The sequence below is a fragment of the Lathamus discolor genome, chromosome 6, assembly GCF_037157495.1.
Source record: "Lathamus discolor isolate bLatDis1 chromosome 6, bLatDis1.hap1, whole genome shotgun sequence".
Classification (NCBI taxonomy): Eukaryota; Metazoa; Chordata; class Aves; order Psittaciformes; family Psittacidae; genus Lathamus; species Lathamus discolor.
In genome coordinates this window covers 89,428,385-89,450,549 of record NC_088889.1, presented here as the reverse complement: position 1 = coordinate 89,450,549, position 22,165 = coordinate 89,428,385, and the positions used below count along the sequence as shown (strand labels likewise).

The 22,165-nt window shown below is 55.1% G+C and overlaps 1 protein-coding gene and 1 long non-coding RNA gene across 3 annotated transcripts in view; one reads left to right on the top strand and one right to left on the bottom strand.

Annotated features, from left to right (window-relative positions):
• Positions 1-17,723, bottom strand: part of RAI1 (retinoic acid induced 1) — a 71,031-nt gene extending 53,308 nt beyond the window's left edge. For both annotated transcript variants that reach the window (XM_065684665.1, XM_065684664.1), the window contains exon 1: positions 17,575-17,723. The gene's annotated coding sequence lies outside the window, so the exon portion shown is untranslated. The remainder of the gene's footprint in view (positions 1-17,574) is intronic.
• Positions 17,724-17,841: 118 nt separating this feature from the next.
• LOC136016916 (uncharacterized) lies at positions 17,842-21,264 on the top strand. The gene is made up of 2 exons (XR_010613739.1): positions 17,842-17,931; positions 19,543-21,264. It is a non-coding gene; the product is annotated as an uncharacterized LOC136016916 (long non-coding RNA).
• The last annotated feature ends 901 nt before the right edge of the window (positions 21,265-22,165 follow it).

The following is a 22,165-nucleotide window of genomic DNA, read 5'->3' as shown; positions in this document are numbered from 1 at the left end:
CCCTTATCAGGTTTTAGTCTAAGATATATGTGCATTAAGGACTAATTTGCTCTCCCCCCTCGCATTTGGGCTGGAGCCCAAAGATGAGGTTCAAACCAAGGGTCCCTCCCATCAGCTTGCGCAGGGGCTGCGCGGGCTGTGCTCCCGGCAGGATCAGACACCGGGATGAATATTCAGCAGCGCCTTTGTTTTCTAGGCTCTGCACCTTTAAATTTCCAAGGGCTCCGCTGTTTGCCAGCTCAGACAGCCTCTTTGCATTCAGTTCGCTGCGAGCTGACACACAAGACACCATGGAGCAAGGTTGTGTCTCCTGCTCCGAGCCCTTCACGCCACCCCGGCAGCCTTCAGGGGCCATATTCAGAGCCACGAGTAATTAGTGAATTCCTCCTGCCCCTGCACAGCCCTGTACACGGCTCCTCATGTTAGGCTGGCACGGGTTGGTTGGCCAGACGTGGTGCCAAGAGTGGAGGTGATGCAGTGGCTGTAAGGATGCTCGGCTTCCGCGCGGGTCCAGAGGGGTTGAGAGCAATAGGAGCCAAGCGGGAGCCCAATGGGCCATCCCGGGATGCTCACCCAAGCTCCTGCACGTTAGCAGTCCTACAAGATACCTTATATGTGAGTGCACTTATTCCTCAGCCTCAGTGTCCCTTGCTCAACCCAAAAGTGCTCTTCCAAGTGCATTTTGCTCCCACAGAGACAACCCGGAGGACCTGGACATTCTGCCCTTGCCTCTGTGGTGTTTTGGGCTGCCTGAGAACAAAAAAGCACCGGAGGAATGGCAGGCATTAGAGTAACGATGGTGACAAATTTAATTAGAGCAGGAAGCTCTGGAGTGGATTTCAGATGGCAACACGGCATTTTGTGTGAAAGCATTGCCTCTGCTCCCCCCCTTTCCCTCCCCGCTTCCACTGCTCCATCCAAACCCACCCCACCCCGCGGGATGCATCCCTCTAATTTTCCCACATGTTGTCCCCTTCATCCCTCTCTTCCCCCCCCCCCCCCCTTTTCCTTGGACCAACACATTCCCGTGGTCTGGAAAATGCAACCGTGGAGCAATTCAATCATCCAGCGGCCAGATGTGCAACAGTATATCCAACATGTCATTCAAAGGACCCCTTCAGTGGAGCCGAGGCATGCTATCCCGCAATCTTAACTCATACATCCTGGGGCCCTGGAGGAGTTGATGGATGTATACAATTCCCTTTCCTACAGCTGTGGTCCCTTTGAGAAGGGGGCATCCAGCCTCAACAATAGCCCCGCTGTTGCTTTCAAGACAAGAACCTCTTCAGACAAACCGGGCTTAATCCTGACCCTGCTTACGCCCGCATGGACCCTGTTGAGGTCGGTGAGGTTTAGGAGCCAAGGGCTTGGAACAGGAGCCAGCCTTGTCTGCTGCTTCACCTTGTGCTACAGCCACTGAGAAACCTTGGTAACTGGTTGGAATGCAAGCACCTTGGGGACAAAAAGGCAAGCGGAGAGGAGCAGGTAATAAGATTTCTAACTGGTGCTGGTAGAAAGAAGTAATATAACAGTTTAATTAATCTATGCCTATTAGCGTTATTAAAGAAAACAGGGAGCTATCGGAGATTTACCTCGGAGAATATCATCAAACGGGGACCTTCTGCAGGGAATTTGATGTCTCTGTGCCCAATTTATAACCAGCACGGAGGTGTGGTGTTAGTGACAGCCAGCGCTGAAATGTCACAGTGCTTAGAAGTCATTAGCTGGGGACACAGGGAGAGAGGCAGAGAGGATGGAGGAGGGGACAAGGGAGAAATGGGGAAGGAAGGAAAAGGAATTAATTGAATTAAAAATATCTTCTCGAGCCTGCCTCTTGATTTGTGTGGTTTGGGGGGCTTGGCAGAGCTGCTGAGGACAGGGTGGAAGGAAAATCAAGGTTGCTGGGGCTTTTTGAAGCTGATGAGAGGGGGGGGAAACCCCCCCCACATAAGCACACTTTTCATGTTCAGGAAGATAAATCCCCATTTTCTCAGTCTCAAGACAATCCAGTTATTTACTGACAGTTTTACTGCGAAATAAAAAGGGCTTTAAGCTCCTTTCTACGTGATGTCTCCATAGCCTGAATATTATTAGATCCCAGGCTGGTGCAGCTGGAGTTTTGGTTAATAAATTTAACGTCATTAGACAGAAAAGCCTTCGACTGAATGTTGCAATGCTTTTTTCTCCCCTTTGCTGTTGCAGTCAGACTGTCTGTAGGTGGTAAGAATCAAAAGAAAGGAAGTACGCTTGGCAAACAGGGGAGTGCTATAAAAAGGGCTCACTCAGGCTCGAGGGTGTTTCACCCACAGACAAAGCAAGGCTGAGCCCCCCACGATGGATGCACCTCATCACGGTTCCCTGCATCCCTGTGATTCCATAGGGATGGAGAGTTTTGGGGTGCTTGGTCCACTCAAGGGGACGGCCATGCCGGGGTGGTGGTGATACACCAAGGAGCGTGGCACCAATGCTATGATGCTCAGGGTCTGTTTTAGTGCCACCACCAAAGGTGGCTTTTCCAAGAGGGAAAATCATCTTTTCCACCCAAAGTCTGCCTTAGGGTCATGGAAAGGATAAGGTCTGGCATTGGTGGGACAAGGAACAGCAACTTTAAGGTCCTTTCCAACCCAAGATTCTATGATGGAGTGAGCAAGGAGAAGGCAGACAGCAGCGAGGCTTCTGCCTTCCTGCCCAGCGAGCCCCTCTGGACCCTTGGAGTGGGGCTCACTCCCATGGAGGAAAAGCTCCCACCCTAAACCAGGCAGATCCATGCAGGTCCAGGCAGGACCCTGCTCTCCACCTTCCATCCCATCTCCTCACTTCTTGCTGCCTCCCCACCATGGCCATGCACCTTCTCCTGCCAGGAAACACTGTGGGGAGCTGGTCCCTGAAGATCAGCTAAAACATGTCCTACATGGTGGGTTTCTAACCTCAAAACCCCATGGGTGTCGGGGACACCAGGAGAAGGGGTTGATGGTGCGAGCAGGACCCCAAATCACTCACCCAGCAGCCCTGCAGCCATGAGTTTCACCCCAGGCAGAAAAAGCCTCCAGGATGAGCCGTTTTACAAGGTTAATAGGGGTGTTTGGAAGGGGAGCAGCAGAGGAGGGGTCTCGAGGAGACAGCAAGGGGCTATCCAGGACCATGTGGGGATGGCTGCGGAGCCGGGGGCTGCTGGGACGGGAAGGAAGTGGTGGTTGTGGGAGTAACGTCAGGAAGAGCCTCCGCTGGGGCCCATGCGGGCAGGGAGAGGGGAAGAGCAGAGAGTTCATGGGATGGGGATGGGGAGGAAGCGCTTGAGGAGGAGGTCGTGGGGAAGGGTCTGGTGCAGGGACAGGGGTGAGCACGGTGTGATGGGAGCACCAACCACTGTTGGATTTGGTTCATTCCCCAAAGCAGGTTATAAAAGAGGCTCTTCCTCCATTGCAAAATCCCCCCCCTCCGGTGTCTAACAGCAAAACAAACAACCACAAGAAGCCAGGGCGGGTAATTAGCAGCAGATGGCTTGCGATAACAGGTACCTTCATACCTGTGCACCCCTGCCTAAGAGCCTTCCCACTTGGAGGTGCTCCCAGATCCGCCAGCGGAACAACCGCAGCCCGGCTCGAGGCACGGATACGGGAGTGCAGACAGCAGCGCCGTGAGCTGCTTTAGGGAAATCCAGCTTCGAGCCAAGTCAATGCATGCAGAGTCATTAATCTAGGTCTAGTGCCAATAGGGATGGCTTTGCATTAGCGCCGGGCCCCTTTGTAGTTCAGACAATCAGTCGTATTCAAACAGCGCGAGATAACACTGCAGAAAGCTGAGACCATCGCAGCTCATTCCTCCTGTAAGGGGCGGGGGGAGAGGATTTACAGGCAAAATAGCATTGCATTAATGGCACTGCTCAGTATTCCGCACAGACGCCGGCGGATAATGTCTTTGCAAACTAACTGCAATAAATTAATTAAATTAATCTACTCTGCTGCGCTCGTCCCCACCCAGCATCGAATCCAAGGATGATCGGGGCTTGCCTTATCCTCCATAGCCTCCGAAAGAATCTGATCTCACTTGCTCCAGAGTTTCTGAGGCACTGAATTGCAAAGTACCACCTGCCTCACTAAACTAATCACCAGCCTGGTGGTTTAGATCACATCAGTTTTACATGTAATTAAGACTGTCCAGGAGGGCATGCAGCTGCTTACATGGTCGTTCCCTCTTACACAGCAACGTGCCTCCTGCTCAGATAGGTGCAATTAAACAAGCCTGTTCACAGTCATTAAGCATTAATGCACCTCATTAGCATAAGAACTGGAAGAAGCTTTGATGCAGGGAACCCCGCAGGAGAAGGAGATAGAGAGAGATGTACAGACAGACAGGAAGGCGAAGGGCTGGGCCACCACCTCCTCCTGGCCCCGACCAACCATTCCGGCTCCATTTCTCCAGAGCAATGAGCCATGCCGTGCCCTCCTCCCCACAAATGGGACTGGGTTATCTTTCTCTCCCCATCCCCCTCGATCTAAATTATGCTGGTGGAAAGAAAAAAACCCACCCCAACAACCCACCAAACTGTTGGGATATTAACCTAGCGAATCCATTAATAAGCTGAACTCTCTGTTGGCTTTGACACAGCGCACTAAAGCTTTAAAGAGACAGGGCCCCAGACACTGGAGATAGGGGCAGAGACAACAGCGCTAACAAAGAGCCACTGTTGCCACGGCCGTGGCCATCTCGGGTAGGTCCAGCTGTCTTTGGTGTTCTGTTTTCCAGACACAAAGAGCAGACTGAACCGTTTTGGTCTGAATGGCTTTCATTTGATGGTAGGGAAAATGAGAGGGAAGAAAGAACCTAAGTAAAGTGTCCAGGAGAGAAAAAAAAAAAAACATAAAAGAGGGGAAAAGAAAGAAAAGAGCAGGGTGTGCTGCAGGTCTTCAGTGGTGAGAAAGGCAGCACAAAATGGGGCTGTCTCAGGGTGCAAGGGATGTGATTTCGGAGCAAGGAAGAACTGTGGGTAAGGAAGATGCTTGCTCCGAGGGAGCCGGGATGGATGCTGCCCGTCTCTGACATCCTTGCCCAATGCTTTGCACAGGTCTCTGAGCACTGCCAGCCCACAGACAGCAAACAGCTTGTCTGACTTGGGTTTAATCCCCAGGGAATGACCTGGGGTTGTGCAGCTCCTGGCACCTCCAGGCTCAGAGCCCCTTAGGAGAAATGGGCTTGGAAGCAGGAAGTGAATCAGCTGGAAAACGTGAATCTCCAAGTGAAACGGCTTCAAGGAGCCGCCAGGCTCACGTGCTGCCATGGGGCTGCTGCAAATCTGCTCCTCGGCCCAAACCACGTCCCAGGGCTCCGTCCCAGGGTGGGATGGGGATGTACCCACCATGAACAACCCTTTTGCTGCAGCCTCACGATGCCCAAGTCATGCGCTCGGAGAGCTCAAACCCGCACCCCATAGGATTGAAAACCAGATCTGAAATGCCCGTTCCAGATGACTGTGCCATAAAGCACAGCTCTGAGAGACAGAAATGGAAGCTGAGCCCAGTTAAATCCATAGACCCACCCACTGGAGAGCCATGCAAGCTCATCCCTACAATATCCTCTCTGGCCCTCCATCTAGTCCAGTTCCTGAGTGATAAAAGCATCCACGACTGCAGCTCTCATCTGGGAAGCAGAACAAACAACCCAAGCAGATCTTACCACTGGGAAATGGTTTCTAAAGGTCTCCCGAGATACCCTCTTTCCTACGCTCATTCCATTAGTGCTGTGCATGCCCCATTGTCCCAGTCTCTCCCTCCTTAGTGGTTACATCCTACAAACACAAACAGATTTCGAATCCCCTGTAGCTATTTGGCCCACGTTGGTAATAATTTTCCCTCCTTGAGCACCTTTTATCTAGAGCTCTGGAAGCATCTCCCTGGCATTAATAGTTATTAGCTTCTATGCAACGTAGGGTTCACGCCGTTACAGTTTACGGCTGAAGGGAACTCAGGCACAGCACAGCCAAGCGGCGCATCCTCCGGTACCCCATCGCATGGCACAAGGGATGGTGGCGTTCAGCTCCGTGCTGAATCCATGCTCCATCAGCCCCCAAATGATTTGCCAACCGCGTCAGCGAGAGGAAGAGATCCCAGGTTTGTGCCTGAGTCACCAAACCCACTGTTTTCCCTTCTGCGCCTACAGGAGTCAACGGGAAGCCTCCTATGGATAGCAATGGGGAATTGATGCTTTTCGAGTCATTTGGAACAGCTTTTTGGGGGTGTTTTTTTGGGGGGTGAAGAGGCTTTTAGGGCACCACCATTTTGCTAAACCAAGGAGCCAGACTTTTCCCCAGCAACAGGCTGGGAGAATGACTGATGGAGACCATGACCCCGGTGAACCACAGCCTTGCTCCCCCAAGTCCCTTCCCATTTGCCTTTTGTGATTACAATTAGCAGTGGGGGCCGGCAGGTGGGGGGAAAATAAACCAACATAAAGTAAAAGCCCCCTCCTTGCCCCTCTGCCACCCCTCATTGTCTGCGTGAGGCTGGCTGAGCCTCCGCACACTGCAGTCCTCTGCCCATTGTACTGCTGAGAACATGCGAACAGACGCTCTCGGGCGATGGGTTTTATTGAACGCAACTTCAATGGCAAATGGAGAGAGAAGGAGAAGGGGGGGGTGGAAAGAAGGGAGGGAAAAAAAAAACCCAGCCTTGAAAATCCATGCCAAAAAAAGAGAGGTGGGGAGAGTGTTTTTTAATGCAATCAATGGCTCCTTCCTATAACTCTGCCTGTTGTGAGGAAATCTCTTTCCAGTAGCAGCCAGCAGCAGTCCCAAGGCTGTGACATTGCTGTAACGCTTGGAGCTCAGCTCTCTATCTCTGGCAGCAGCCCCGTCTTTCTGTCATTATTGGCTGTGATTGCAGGGGGTGCACGCCAGCTCGCCCAGTGCTCGGGTATTGCTGCCTTTCCCCTCCCTCTGGACAACCTGCCCTCCGAGAGGAGGCTGGGGGTGAAAAGAAGGAGCTGAATTCCCTCTGCCTCCCTTGAGTAAGCCTACCCAAGCCCGCATGGGTAGGTAGAGGTCCCCAAGGCCCTTTTCGGAAAGCTCATTAGGGAAGTAGTGACAGATGCATTAGCTATTAAAAATAAAGGGATGGGGAAGGGGAGGGGGGGAAGAAGCTATCATGGAACTTTTAAAGGCAGCAGCAGCAGCAGCAGCCGCCCGACAGTTTTATTGCTGTCAGATCCATGTTTTCCTTTAGCGGGCACGTTGCAAAGCAGGAGAGGTTTGGGCAAATATGTGACGCACGCAAGCTCTTCCCGAGCTCTCGGCGCTGTCAATGAGCCAGCCGGGGTATTTCTCACACCTCCAAGATGGAGCTGCCAGCTCTGCCCATTGCCACTGCGGCCACTCGTCCCCCCTCATCCACCCCAGCGCCTCTGGAAAGCTTTAGGAACGGGCACGTCCGGCTGTATGGGAAGGAAAGGAAGAGCCTGCCAGGATGCCACAGGGAGGGCAGAAAGAAGGGCGTCAGCTGCTGCCATCTCCGACACTGAGCTGCAGGCTGGAGAGGACAGGTCTTGGCATGAGATGTTCCCTCCTGATCTAAGCAGAGGCCGCTGAGGCGGTGATAGAGTCCTGCGTGCCAGGACCTGCTGTCCCTGCAAGCCCCAGCAGTGAAAGGATGGGTACAGATCCCATTGTGCAACTGCATCAGACGTGCCATCAAGCTCCCTCTGCCCCATCTCAGGTCCCCCATTGCTCCAGCAGAAGATGACAACCCGCAGAGCTCGGGGAACACACGCTAGAGGGGTGCACAACAGCGGGAGGAATCACCTCCCTGCACTGAGGGTGAGCAACACATCTGCCACCATAGCCTCTGCGTAGGGACTGGTACCAAGCACAGGGCAGGGTGGGGAATGGTAGGTGCTGGAGGAAGGCGGGATGCTCTGGATGCAGATGGGATGCTCTGGATGGTGATGAGGGCCGGTGAGCTGTGGTGGGAAAGAGGCAGACAATGGGAAGGATGGGGAGGCAGGATCAAGGTGATGGTGTGGGATTGGTTACCCCTTCCTATGAACCAAAGAGGCCACCCCTGCTCTGACACCTGCGTGAAGAGCAGAGCCCAGGTAATAAGAGGAGAACAGATGTTGCACCTGCATGAGGGCTCCTGAACAGTGCCAGATGAGCTGGAATTCACATCTGAGCCGCAACAGCAAAGCTCTTCCCACAGACAGCGGAGGGAAGCAGGGATCAAAACGCCACTTCCACAACCACGCTCCCAGCGCCAGGTCCCGCCTCCACAATGGACCACCCTCATCACTACAGGATACCCATGCCAGGCACAAGCAGGCCTTTTCCAAGCCCTCAGCATCCCTCCAAAAGGAGCATAGCTATTACAAAGCAAACCATGGGGGTATTTGGAGGCAGCCATCAGCTTGTGCACCCAAAATCTCTCCTCCTGCTACCTCCCTATTGCAGTCAAGAGGCAGAAACCTCACCGGAGGAAACCAGCATCAGCAGCAACCACCCCTCCTCGGTTGAGTTTTCAATGGCTCTCGGATCTCTTCAAACAAATCCAAAGGCACCGATCCTATTGTGTGCATCAATCTTTGCAGCGGGGCCTGCACGCCTCCACACTATTGATAAAGAGAAACGAGTCTTAAATATTTAATGAGCGAATAAACCCGTTAAGAGGATATGATTAACTGCACGCCACAGCTCTGCATTTAAGGTGTCCCTGCTGTACCTTTAGAGGGGGTTTATTTTGAAGGGAAATGGGCAGCAGCAGCTGGTGGAAGCGAGCAGCCGGGGTGTGCGGGTGCCGCACGAACAGCACCGCTCCACTTCGGAAGCATAAATATGCCATGGGAGCCCGTGGTATAGAAAGGGGGGGGCTGTATTGACTCAGCCTGATGGCGAGGGGCAGAGAATAAAGCCAAGGAGGTTTTACAAGAGGTGGCAGGAGCCAGGCTGTGGGTTAGAGAGAACATCTGAACTCTGCACCTTTCCGTCTCGCCTCAGGGAGGGGGATGCTGAAGGAGGGGGATCGGGAGACCTTGGAGCTATTTCCAGCTGCACTAAGGAGCTGGAGCGCGACCTTGGGCAAGTCACTTACGGTCCCCCTCTGCCTGGAGTGAGACAACCGGAGCCTTGTCTGCTGCAGGTGCGGATGGAGGCAGTGTGGGGAGCCAGGCTGGTGGCACAGTCCTTCCCTCCTCCAAACCTCAGCGTGGGGCAGGGTACCACCTCACCGCCACACACCGGCCAGCCCACAGGATGCTCCTTGGGCACGCAGGGAGCCACTGATGGCAGACTTTATGAAACCAAGGGCTGTAACTGTTCCTTTGCTCTGTGACTTTTTAGGATGCTAAATTATTTTGCTCATTATTTTTACCGCAGCAAGGCGGATAATAGAAAACAACCCACCATGAATCATCGCTCCAGGTTTTAGATATGTTAAATTTAGCTGGTTTGGTGCCACCTTTTTGTTTATATTCTCCAAATGTGCTCCTTGCCAACAAGTTACCAGCCGGGATTTGTTTGGCCAGGAAAGGGGGGGGGGGGAAGATGAACTGTTAATTTTAAGTGGCAGAAGATATGGGAAGAAAGTGAATTCCCAATTCTTAATTGCAACAGTGCCCTCCCCAAACCTGAAGGCTAAAGATGAAGCCTTGCCCAATCGGGAAGACAAACGCCATCAGTGATGTAAGATCCCAATTAAAACCACTCCTGTTCTTGAGCCTGAGTATCCACAGAAGAGCAAAGACCTGCAAATTATTTGTAGAAATCATCTGGAGAACAATTTAGGATAATGAACGCAATGGGGGAAATGGAAATCACTTGGAATACTTAATGCAACTACCAAAAATCCCAAACTATTTGTGACTGGAGAAGAGGTGAAACGCGTGGGATAGATCCCTTCTCCCAGTCCTGCCACCACCAGCGATTATTACACACGAAGGATGCCCCTGTATGGCCATAAATGCACCAGAAATTAGCTATAGTGACTGATGGACAGATGGAAGTCATGCTTGGAAATACACCTAATCGAAGAGGCTGCGCTACCATGGCCAAGCAAGGGACCCACAAGCCCGTGACCTAGTATAAATCAGGGCAAAATAACTCAGATGTACAAAGCAACCCCAGGCAGGAGGAAGGGATGCTCTGGGTGACTCAGCCGAGCAGAGAGCAGCTGGAGAGGAAGAGGCACATAGCCCTGACACACGCTGGCCAAATCCCAAGGGGTGCTAGTGTGGAGTAACATAGAGGATGAGCTTGTGCATAGTGTGATTGTGGCCGGTAGAAGGGGTGGGAGATGTCTGCTCCCCTCCAGTGCATGGCCAGTGAGCAGGGAGGCAGCAGCAGGGGAAGGAGAGGATCCAGGTAGGTCTGGATAGAACATGGGGGGGGGGGGGGGGGATGATGCTTCACCAAATGGGGGCTCTGCAATGAGAAATACCAGCCAGAGACTGCGAGCATCCAGACATCTGCAGGGTCTGAAGCTGAGAGCCAGGGCTTCACCAGATCTCACTCTGTCTTGGCCACCTCTCCTCAAGCCCTAGGCTAAGCCAAACTCTGTCTTCACCCCAAGAGCTGCTCCCCATGGCCACCTTGGATGCTCGAAGCAAGCAGGACCACAGAGGCAGGTGTCTGCTAAAACCTGAATGGTCTTTCTTACCCGGGAGCCAAACTCCACATCTTGGTTAGATTTACTTTATCACAGCATCGGGTTTGCATTGCATCTACCAGCACTGGGCATGGGGGCCAAACCCTCAGCAGGCTTCCTTTTCTGCCAACAGGATTCATCTGGGAGGAAGGAGCTGAAGAGAGAAGGCAGGGAGAGTTTGGAAGGCAGGAATAAGTAGAGGAGAGAGGATGCTGGAGGACCTTGGGGACCAGAGCAGCACATGGAGGAGCTGGGAGAAGGCACCAGCAAAGGGAAGCAGGGCAGGTGATGCTGAGGATGCAGTATGGTGACACTGCTGAGAAGGGAACAAGTGTCCCTGAGCAGCACTGTTGGAAGGATCCAGCCATGCCACTTCAATAACACCTTCTTCCTCTCTGACACACAGGCAGGGAGATGCTGGGCCTCTTCCTGCCCAAATACAGTGTGCAAGGCAGTGCAGCAATGGTAGAGATGAAGCTTTTTTACATCCCAGCCTGGTCATCTGACAGTTCTGAGGGCAACAAAAGGGTACAGCCCGATCACAAGACAGGCTGACAATGCATCTTCCCCTTCTGGGAAGGAAAGTCAAGCACCAAAGTTGTGGAAGGAGCCACTTCGTATCTTCCTTTGCCTGCAGTTTGACGTGTGGAGAGATGGGTCCCCTCATCTTCCTTTGAGATGAAAGAGGAAAGGAAAATGCAGAAAATGCTGCCTTTTAGGTGCAAGAATTGTTCCAATGTCTCAGGTCAAACACTCCCCAAAGCTTCTGTTGTGCTACTGTAAGAAAGCAGAGCCCAGATCTCTTGAATTCACTTGAATTCAGGATGTTTCTTTCAATTCCTAGCAGCATTTCAACAAGCCTGGCTGAGTATGCACAGGCAAGCCTGGCTGCGAGACGCCTGGACTGAGGCATCAAGAGAAGCACTCAGGAACTGAGAGTCATTATTTGTTATTAACTCACCCAGCATCTGCGATTTCTTACATGTTATTTGGCTGCGGAGCAAAACAGCTCCTGAAAAACACAGGGAAAAGTGAACCATCCACCAGTGTGGGATCATCTTTCCAGTGGATTCTAGTAGGGAACCAGCAACTGGATCAACAGCAATGAAGACTGCCCTGGTAGCTTCAGGGTTTTCTTCTTGTGTCCCTTTATTTACCATAGATTCCCACTGCAGGACCCAGCCCCTGCAGAGATCACCCTGCTCCTGCCTCCTGCTTTTCCAGGTTCGTGGGTAGGGTATTGGGCTGGTTTCAGATATCCCTGTGGAGCAGAGTCCCTTTGGACGCCATTCCAGGCAGGAAACTGCGGCTGCTCCTGGTCAGGGAATTGCATGGGAAAAATCAGTTTCTCTTTCCTTTAGAAAAGCCTCCAAGTGAGGAGTTTCTTCTGGAGAGATGGAGAACGGCCGAGATCCCACGGGCTCTGCTCCTGCCTGCCCAACAGACTCCCACCAGCACCGACCTGGCTAGTACAGCGATTCCCATAAGGATTTTTTTAGGGATAGTGATTTTCTGGGATAACAACCTGCTGGGATAACAACTTGAGGTGCACAGGACACTTCCTACCCCCCAGTTCTCTTACAGCACTTGCATGTTATCTCACTGACTGCAGGGGAAACCAAGGCACAGAGCTGACTCTTGAGATGGCTCCAGCAGTATCTCCAATTGCATTTGGGTTCTCCAATGATGCTTCCCAAGTGCTGCAATATCATCCTATCACCCACAACCCAGCTGAGCTTCCCCAAGATACCCAATGAGGGCTGTCCTGCATCCCCTCTGCCCCCAGCTCAGCCACCATGAGCCACTGGCCTTGCCCCCTCTCTTGTCTCTGGTACCCAATGGTACCTCTCCAAGCAGCCAGGTTCAGCCCCACCGATGCTCAGGGTACCACCTTTCCCCACACCATCCCCAGGAGAGCATCCCGGCGGGGCTCGAGCACCTCCATCACGCCTGGTGACAGCAGGGCGGACAATGATATTTGCTGCAGGAGCCTGACATTGAACCCAGCCAGTCAGAACGGCGGGTGTTTTGCTGGCAAGGGTAGCGGCTGCGCTCCGACACCATCAGCAAGGGGACAGGAGAGGGGAGGGGAAAGGGAAAAAGCCGAAGCAGCAGCCAGACAGCTGCCTCTTCCTCCTCCTCCTTTTGTGCAGAAACGTGGTTTTGTTTGTCAGTCAAGCAGATTGTTTTCTCCTTCTTTGCAGGCCAATTGTTTCTGCTCCTGCAAGATAAGGGATTGAAAAGGGCTATATTTTTATGGCACGGAATCTAGGCCCTCTGAATCAGAGGGTAGACATCAAGTGGGAGAAGGATTCATGTTCAAACCAGCGCTCCTCTCCCCAGTTCCACTCTCCAATCCTATTTCCACCCCCATTTTCCTTTTTTCTCCTTCCTTCTCCCGCCTGGAGCTGCCTCTCAGCCCTCTCGCTGTTTAATCTCCATCTCTCTGGTGGACTCGGGGGGTTTATACAGCATCGTCCTCCCTGCACCATCTGCTGAGAAGAATCTGTCTTTCCCCCTGCCGCTCTGTCTGGAGGCTCCTCCTGTTATCCTGTCCCCCAAAAAGAGGGGAGCAGAGCTGGTGCCACCACACGGGTACATCCGGATGAACAAAACCCAGGCGGGGGGCTCATTTCCTACGAAGGTTTTGCCCAGAAAGCACCTTGGGAGAGCTGGAGCTCAGTGCTAGATAATACAGCAGGTTCCTCTCCTTGCTTCCAGAGTGGGTTTGAGGAGCTTGTGCCCAGCCTTCTTCCTTTCTCCTGTTGGGACTCCCCCAAACCCACAATCCAGATGAGATGACACGGTGATAGAACCGCTGGAGTGACGACCATTGAACAATCACAGCATCCTATTCACGCCATCGGAGCAGGTCTCCAAGCCAGCTGACCTGGAGAAGGCCCTCACTCCAGTGACCATCAGGGCAACCGGGGAAGCCCTTATCCCAGTCATTCCTCCTTTGCTCCTGGGTCCTGATCGCATCGTGCTCCGCTGTTGAGCGCTGAGGACCAGAGGGAGGATTTGCCTCCCCTCCTCGGGGGAAGAGAGCCTTGGAAGGGGGGCAGAGTGGTTCATATCCAGCTCATAAGCCTCTCAGAGCTCAGGCTCGAGGACTGAGATTCACTCAATTAATTTTGCTTTGGCAAAAAGTCCATTTTTATTGCTATTTCATGCCTTCAGTATAGATTTTCCCTGCTCGTCTCAAAGGGATAATAAAACCCGACTCGTTCTTTTTATAAAAGTCTCACACTCCCTCTCTCAGCAGGCTCTGTGTTCCCCTGCTAGAGATGTAAATTTAAAGGGGAAATGCTGTCATTTAAAACAAAACAAAACCAAAAAAAGCAACTCAGAAAGCCCAGCTTTGAGCATATTCCAGCTCGCAAAACTAGGCCACGCAACACAAGCAGGAACCAAGCGGACGCCTCCCCGCAGCGATGCTCACCCTCCCGCTGGGGACCAGGGGTGACCACCAGCCCTGGGAAGCTCCTCTCTGTCTTGCATGGATGGTGCTGGCCCTTGGCTTGTTGGGATGTGGAGGTTTTACTGGCTGGGGGATGCTCCAAGCCGGCTCTAAGCACTTGGCTGTGACACCAGCACCCCAGCATCTGCCTCCCTTCTCCTCCTCCTTCTCTGCTTTGCTTCCTCCTCTACTTCTTCTCCTCCTCCTCCTCCTCCATACCAGATCCAGGGTGGAAGCCATCCCCAAGCAGCTCCAGAGGGAAATCCCAAATCCACACGATGCCAAGCAGGTGGATTTTGAGCGTGTTTCCAAGCAGGCAATGGGACAAGATGATGGCAGGATGATGTATGGGTCTGCCCGCTCCACCCCAGCTTGGATGCATCCTGCCTGGTCTTCAGAAGGGATGTAGCTCTGGAGCATCCCTCTGAGAGGTAAAAAAGGGAAAGGGAAACGGCCTTTCCTCTGCCTCGTGCCCAGCTGCAGGGAACAGGATGCAAAGCGGAAGCATCCCTGGAAGTCTGTCATTAGTGAGTGGCAGCAATTGCCTGGGGACAGGGTGGTTTTTACCAGCACCACTGTTTTTAAGAGCAGGTTAGATCCAGGTATCCGCCTGGCCCTGCAGATCCAGACCCTCAGGAGGGATTCAAGACAGTTTCCTCCAGCCTGGCCGCGTGTCTGACTCGGTGACGTGCATAAATTCACCGTCACCGGGACTCTCCTTGCCTCGATGGAAACCAGGAGCAAATCCAAAGCAAGGCAAGAGGAGACGTGCACCCGGTGCTCATCCCTGTGCCACGGGACCAGGCCAAAGGGGGACAGCCAAACCCTTCGTGTGCAAATGCTTCTCCTTCTCCCTATCCTTTCCCTTTTGATGCACAATGCAGAACTCAAAGCCCTGCCTGTATCCGGCGGGGTAGCAGTGCCCATGGCAAGAGGAAACCCACAGCTCGCCCTGTTCCTGCAGGTGTGCCTTTAACTGACAGCAGTTTTTAGGGCAACTCGTGCTGGGATGGGCAGGAGAGGAAAGACGAGGGTGAGGAACCCCCGCTGCGTGATACCAGGCTCCTTGGTTAACTGATAGCCCATCACCTCCAGGCTCAGCTCGGGGTGGCCCCATCAGTTACACCAACGTTGTGCCATTTCCTCCGACGATGGCAGAACAAACCCTCCTTCCCCACCACGAGCTGCCTCACACCACAGTTCTGCATCTCCCCCTCCCATTTCGGGAGGAATCCGTTGGGGTTCCTCGATTTTCCTATGGAGCCTTCACAAGACTCACCCCTCCAGGCTGGAAAATCCTTTAGCAAGCTGTGCCAACCTCTGCAGCTCAGGCAGAGGCGAGAGATGATTAAGACTGGCTGAAACCTCACGGGACTCCGACATGCGAGAGGCCCTGTGCAAGCCAGAATAAAACCCTGAGCTGCTCTTTGCAACCTGCACCTCCCCTCACCTTAGCAGGGGGCCGAAGGGAGAGCAGGGACTGAGGGAGGCCAGGAACCAGGTCACTGCCGCTGGTTTCTAGGCAGCAAACGTTTGGAAGAGCAGAGGATCATTTAGCAGAGCGACAGGGAAGGTTCAGAGCAGAGCCTTCAAATTACACGCTACAGAGCACTTTTCCTGCCTAAAAGGTCTCTGAAATGACTGTGGCGGCTCTGAAACGAAGCACTCTGTATGCAATTGTTCCCTGGGGCTCGCAGAGGAGACAGAGCCGGCAGAGGAGAGGTGGGTCTGCGGTGCCCAGCATGAGGATACGCGCTCCTGGATGCTCCCCAGCACCAAAACGCGCCGCTTCCCTACATCCCCCCGGCACTTTCGACCAGGCGCAGTATTTATTTGTGCTTTTCGTGTGTGTTTCTCACTTCCTGCCTTGAACTTCACACACAGCTCCCAAGCTGCAGAGCTGCTGCTCAGCATGCGGGTGTCCCCAGCACAGCCTCTGAGCCCACACGGAACCATCGCCATGCCTCGATCCCACAGGGAACGGGGAGGGAAGGGCACTCGGGGGGAACGCATCCTTGGCTTCTTCCCATCTTTCTCTCCTTCATCCCCCAGCAGTTCGAGGTCCATTTTCATCAGCTGGTGACAGCCACCAGGAGATGTGCTCTCATCACCGGCTGCGCATCCGACCGCACCACACACAGCCAGCCCTGTGGGTCCCCCCACCTTCTCCCAGCGACAGCACCCACATCCATAGAGCCATTACGGCGCTGCTCACCCATCTGGCCACCACAAGCTGCCACCCTAGGGAAGACACACACTGCAGAGAACCATCTGTGGGCCCTCAAGGATGCCCGCACGCTGGGGCTGAGCCCTCAGAAGGTGCCGGTACCACCAGAGACGCCTTCCCTGCACTCTCCCATGCAAAACCCACACCGTTGCGTTTGCTCCTCCAAACCATCCCTTTGGGAGGTCACCTGAGGGCAGCCAGCCCTGGCACCGCTCTGCTCCCCAAGGGGACAGCGAGCAGGCACCGGTGGCCACAAGAGCTTCTGTCACGTCTAAGGGACGGCATGCAGCTCCATCAAAGGTGATGGGGATCAAACCCCACCATCTCCCCGCTCTGACGTCAACAAAACCCGCTGGGGATGCCAACCCCTGGGCTGGGGGATGCAGCATCTCCATTGGGATGCTGGCATTCCCATGGTGCCGCGGCTGCTGTTGTTTCCAGGGGGTGGTGGGAATGGGGGGGGACACACACACATTGGAATTCTGCTGGAATTCAGCAGCTGCAGCACAACCTTGTGAAGCTCCCGGCTCTCAAGCCCGGCTTATCCACAGCGGGGCGGGGGGGGGGGGAGATCCAACGAGTGTGTGTGTCCCCCCTTTCCATCCCTACACATGGGGTGCGCGCACCGGGGGGGGGGGGGGGGCCTCGCTGCCCCCCGTGACGTCACCGGGATGGGGGGGGGGACACACACGGCACCAAAGTGGGGAGGGGGGGGGGAACGGAGCCGGGGACGGGCTCTGGTTGTAAATGGGAGCGCGGGGGGAACGCGGCGCTGGGCAGCGGGAGGGGAGGGAAGAAGGGAAAGGGAAAGGGAAGGGAAGAAGGGAAGGGAAGGGAAGGGAAGGGAAGGGAAGAAGGGAAGGGAAGGGAAGGGAAGGGAAGGGAAGGGAAGGGAAGGGAAGGGAAGGGAAGGGAAGGGAAGGGAAGGGAAGGGAAGGGAAGGGAAGCTGCCGGCAGCGCGGCGGGGAAGCGGGGCCGCCACGGCCGCGGCAGCAGGAACGCAGCGGGCTCGGCTCGGAGGGAGCTGCGGCCGCCGCCGTTGCGACGCGAAGCAGGCGGGGAGGTAACGCGGGCTGAGCCCCCCCACACACAAGCGGGGCACCGAGGGCTCCCCCCCCCATACCCCCCCCATGCCCCCCCTGTCCCCCGCACCGCACAGCGCCTGTCACAGACCCCGGCTCCCCCCCCCCCCCACCCCGGCCTCCCCCCGGGGCCCACCTCAGGCGCGGCCCGCCCGCAGCCGTTACCCGGCGCTCTCTTACCTGTGCGGCCGGGCCCCGCTGCTGTCTCAGCGGCGGCGCTGGGCGGGGGCGGCCCCGGCGGCCATCCCCGGGCGGCCCCGCCGCTCTCGGCCGCGCCGTGCAGCCGCCTCGGCGGTGTCAGCGGGCGGGAGCCCCGCGCGGCGCCGGGAGGGAGGGGAGGAAAGTCGGGGGCATGACCGAGCGCCGTCGGAAGTGCACGCGCGCCCGGGGCCCTGCCCGCGACGGCGGCGACACCTGCCGGCCGCGCCCGAGCGCTGCCGGGAGGAGCCGAGCGCCGCCGGAGACTGCCGAGAGCTGCCGAGCGCCGCCGGGACCCCCGCGCCTGGCTGGGGACCGGGCACGGCGCAACCGGCACCGGTAGCGGGGCCCGGGGCAGGGCGGGGGGCGCCGGGGCGAGGTCCCAGGCTCCGTGGTGCCGTGCTGTGTGCTGCGGACCGGGAATGGGCCAGGACTCAGGGTGCATTGGGAGCGGGGTTTGGAGGGGCGCTGGGTCAGGCTGGGAGGGCATGGGGGTCTGCGCTGGGAGCTGCGTCCGGGTGAAGAGTAGGATTGGGATCCACTCTGGGTCAGGGTTGGAGCCCATGCGGGTCTGCGCTTGGATCTGGGTCTGGGTTTAGACCAGGATTTGGATCCATGCTGGGTCAGGGTTGGAGCCCATGTGGGTCAGTGCTTGGATATAGGTCTGGGTTTAGACTAGGATTTGGATCCACATTGGATCAGGGTTGGAGCCCATGCGGGTCTGCGCTTGCATCCGGGTCTGGGTTTAGACCAGGATTTGGATCCATGCTGGGTCAGGGTTGGAGCCCATGTGGGTCAGTGCTTGGATATGGGTCTGGGTTTAGACCAGGATTTGGATCCACATTGGATCAGGGTTGGAGCCCATGTGGGTCAGTGCTTGGATATAGGTCTGGGTTTAGACTAGGATTTGGATCCACATTGGATCAGGGTTGGAGCCCATGCGGGTCTGCGCTTGCATCCGGGTCTGGGTTTAGACCAGGATTTGGATCCATGCTGGGTCAGGGTTGGAGCCCATGTGGGTCAGTGCTTGGATATGGGTCTGGGTTTAGACCAGGATTTGGATCCACATTGGATCAGGGTTGGAGCCCATGTGGGTCTGTGCTTGGATCCGGGTCTGGGTTTAGACTAGGTTTGGGATCCACTCTGGATCAGGGTTGGAGCCCATGTGGGTCAGTGCTTGGATATAGGTCTGGGTTTAGACTAGGATTTGGATCCACATTGGATCAGGGTTGGAGCCCATGCGGGTCAGTGCTTGGATAAGGGTCTGGGTTTAGACCAGGATTTGGATCCATGCTGGGTCAGGGTGGGAGCCCATGTGGGTCTGCACTTGGATCTGGGTCTGGGTTTAGACCAGGATTTGGATCCATGCTGGGTCAGGGCTGGAGCCCCTGCGTGTCTGCACTTGGATCTGGGTCCGGGTTAAGAGCAGGATTTTGATCCACATTGGATCAGGGTTGGAGCCCCTGTGGGTCTGTGCTTGGATCTGAGTCTGCATTTAGACCAGGATTTGGATGGGGATTGGGACCCACATCTGGATTTGCATTTGGAGCTGGATTCAGATGCTCATCTGGATCTGCGTTTCCATCTCCATCTGGAACGTGTGTCCTTTGCAAAGGATGGAGGTGGCACATCCAAACCTGCAGCAGCCCCATTGGGTGTACAGGGAGCACCCCACTCCAAGGGTGCTCCCTGCTCACCCTGCCCCGGGCAGCATGGGGAGCACTGGAATCTGCAGCAGCCATGGCCGGAGCTCCGGATCCGAACCATGGGAGGGACAAAATGGCAGCGATCCTGCTGGTTCCTTGGCTGTTGCTCAGCTCTGGGGCTGAACGTGCTCCAAGGAGGAGCTGAGGTCAGGGAGGGGGATGAGTGCAGGAAACACATTAAGCGAGGAAAATTGGCTGCAGCCGATGCTGCCTGATGCTTGCTTGGGATTTTCCTCTCCATCAGGTACCTGGTAGAAGCCCTTGTTGTGGCTGGTTAACCGCTTGCATCTCAGATGTGCCACCAGCACCGAGAGGGGTGGTACCCAGGACCCCTCCTTCCTTGCGTCCCAACACCACGGCGATGCGTGCAAGCCAGGGAGCTGGAACCAGATGAGCTTTACGGTCCCTTCCAACCCAAACCATTCCACGATGCAGGGCTCTCCCAGCCCGCCTGCTAATCCATAATCCTGTTTTCCTACGAAAAGAAAAGCCTCTCTCTTATTCCCAAACGTGAGAGCCAAAGCGAAACTGTGCGGAAGTGCCCTGTTTGCAGAACACCCTGTGAAACGCACAAAGGAAACGAAACGAAAACAGCGTTTTGCACGTTTTTCACCCTCGTTTTAGCTGGGGCTTGGAAAGCTTTTCCAGCAGGATGTGCGCAGCGGGAGGGGAATGTGTGGAGCTGCTGGTGTCCCTTTGGAGCCGGGCCACCTGCCTGCGAGGGACAGCAAAACCCCTGCGCATCCCTGCTTTGTCAGGTCCCTTGGGGGATGTCCCCCATGGGGGCAGGCCAGGCAGGAATGGCGGATGATGACAGCAGGAAATACCTGCTGCTCCAGCGCTTCCCGGCCAAGGAAAACAAGGAGTGTGTTTGGAGGGCGGCAGGAGGAGCCTCCGAGGGACACACGGGCCATTGTTCCTTGCGTGCGCGGGGTGGAAAGTCGGATGGGCCCGTTGTGTGACACCGATCCCGTGAGCAGGATGCAGGAGCGGATCGGGATGGGAATGCACTAATTCCATGGCGCTGGGATAACCCGTGTTGCTCCTCGCAGCTGGAGCACGGCATGTACCCAAGGACTTTCAGCCTTTCCAGAGCTCTCAATGTTGTTGTGGCACTGTGGAGGCTGTTTGTCCATCCACCCCCCCACTCCCCCCCACCTCTCAGTAACCTGGAAAGACGTTTAGTGCGGTCTGGTTTTGATCCATTCCTTTAAGCACTTCCTTGTGTTTTCCTTTCTTTCCTTGGTTTTACCACCAACGCTCTCCCTTTCCGCTCCAAAGGAAGAAAAAGACATGCAGGATATGCCCAGCCTTGCAAATCCCTAATTACCTTCCACTCCTCCTAGCAAACACGCTTCCCTCCGAGCAGCGATGCTGTCAGCAGGGATGGGTTGCAGGCTCTTCCCAAAGCGGAGGGGATTTTGGGGAGAGGAGGAGAGAAGGGAACGTGCTGCTCTCATCCCCGGCCTCCGCGCTTTGCCCTTTCTCAGGAACCGGCCAGATTGTTTCCATTAGGAGAAGCTGAGGATCCAAGTATTTGTCAATGGCCAGGAGAGGATTTGCTGATCGTCGCTGCCGTTCCCTAGGATAACGTTGCGCGAGGTGCTCGGCATCCTTTTATGGTAAAATAAGGGATCAACATTCCCTGGCTTCGCGTCGGAAGTTGATTGATACGTGGCATTAATGCACACATGGATCATTCTGCATTTCGAGCCTGCTGAACAAGGAATAATTGTGATGCGGGGTCAAAGAGAAGGGCATTGTATGGAGATGAAATACACCGGGGGGTGATTCGGGTCACAGGCAGCACGTTCCTCTTCACTGGGGACAGCGGTGGCAGCCCTGCCTTAGCCAGTCCTGCCCTGCTTTTAAGTGCTTTGGGTGCATGCCTGATGCAGGACGCCAGGACACGGTTCCAACTTTCTGAGCTTCGGTGTTTCCTATTATAAAACAAGAAGAAAACCTCTGGTTTGGTCTATTTATTTCTTTTCCTGCATGCGGAAGGCTGTGCCATTGGCAAACATTAACTACATAGAGCAGTGCAGCTTGATGGTTATGCGGAAGTGAGGGCAGAGTGTCGCCAAGCTGGGGATGCTGTTCCAACCTACCTCTGGCAACCTGGACCAGAGCATCCAGGTGCCTCTCGGCTCTCCCAGTTGCTCAGCGCTGGTCCCTGCTCTTGTGCCAGCTCCCATGGTACATCCCAGGGTCACACTGGGAAGTGCTCCTTCAGGTTTCCTGACCTCTTTGGGTTGCTGTGTGCTGAATGCTTCCATCCGGAGCACTTGGGCTGTTTCAGCAGGGACAGGCAGCAGGACGGGATGCCATTCACAGGGCAAAGGGATCTCTAATGAGAGGGAACCATGCTGACATTAATCAGGCAGCTGGTGTGGCCCTCAGGTGCAGATAACACCACAAAAGCACCAGGGCATTTACATGGGAGAGATGGGAAGTGATCAGAGATATGAAGTGAACCCCATAGCATCACTTCATGATGATGCTACAGTCCCAGGGCCACCGCAGCCAACAGGACAGGGGCTGCAGGACAAGCCCCCTTCCATGCCACCAAAGCAGGAGGTGGGAGGGAAAAAGGAAGGGGAAGGAGGAAGGAACAGAGCTGAGAAGCAAGATAAGCTGCGCTACAGTCACTTGTGCTTGAGGCCATCCCTGCTGCGTGGTGAGTGGCTTTTTCCAGGCCTGGCAGGAGAAGCCTGGAGGGATGGGAAGGGAAAGAGGGGTGAGAGAAGGAAGGAGGTGGTCCAAACCGACGTGTATTCGAGCCTCAATAGGTTTCAGAGGCTGCAGCGTGTTATGGGGATGAAAGCTGCCCTGGGGCCCCTCCCAGCGAGCAGCAGCGCTATGAGTAA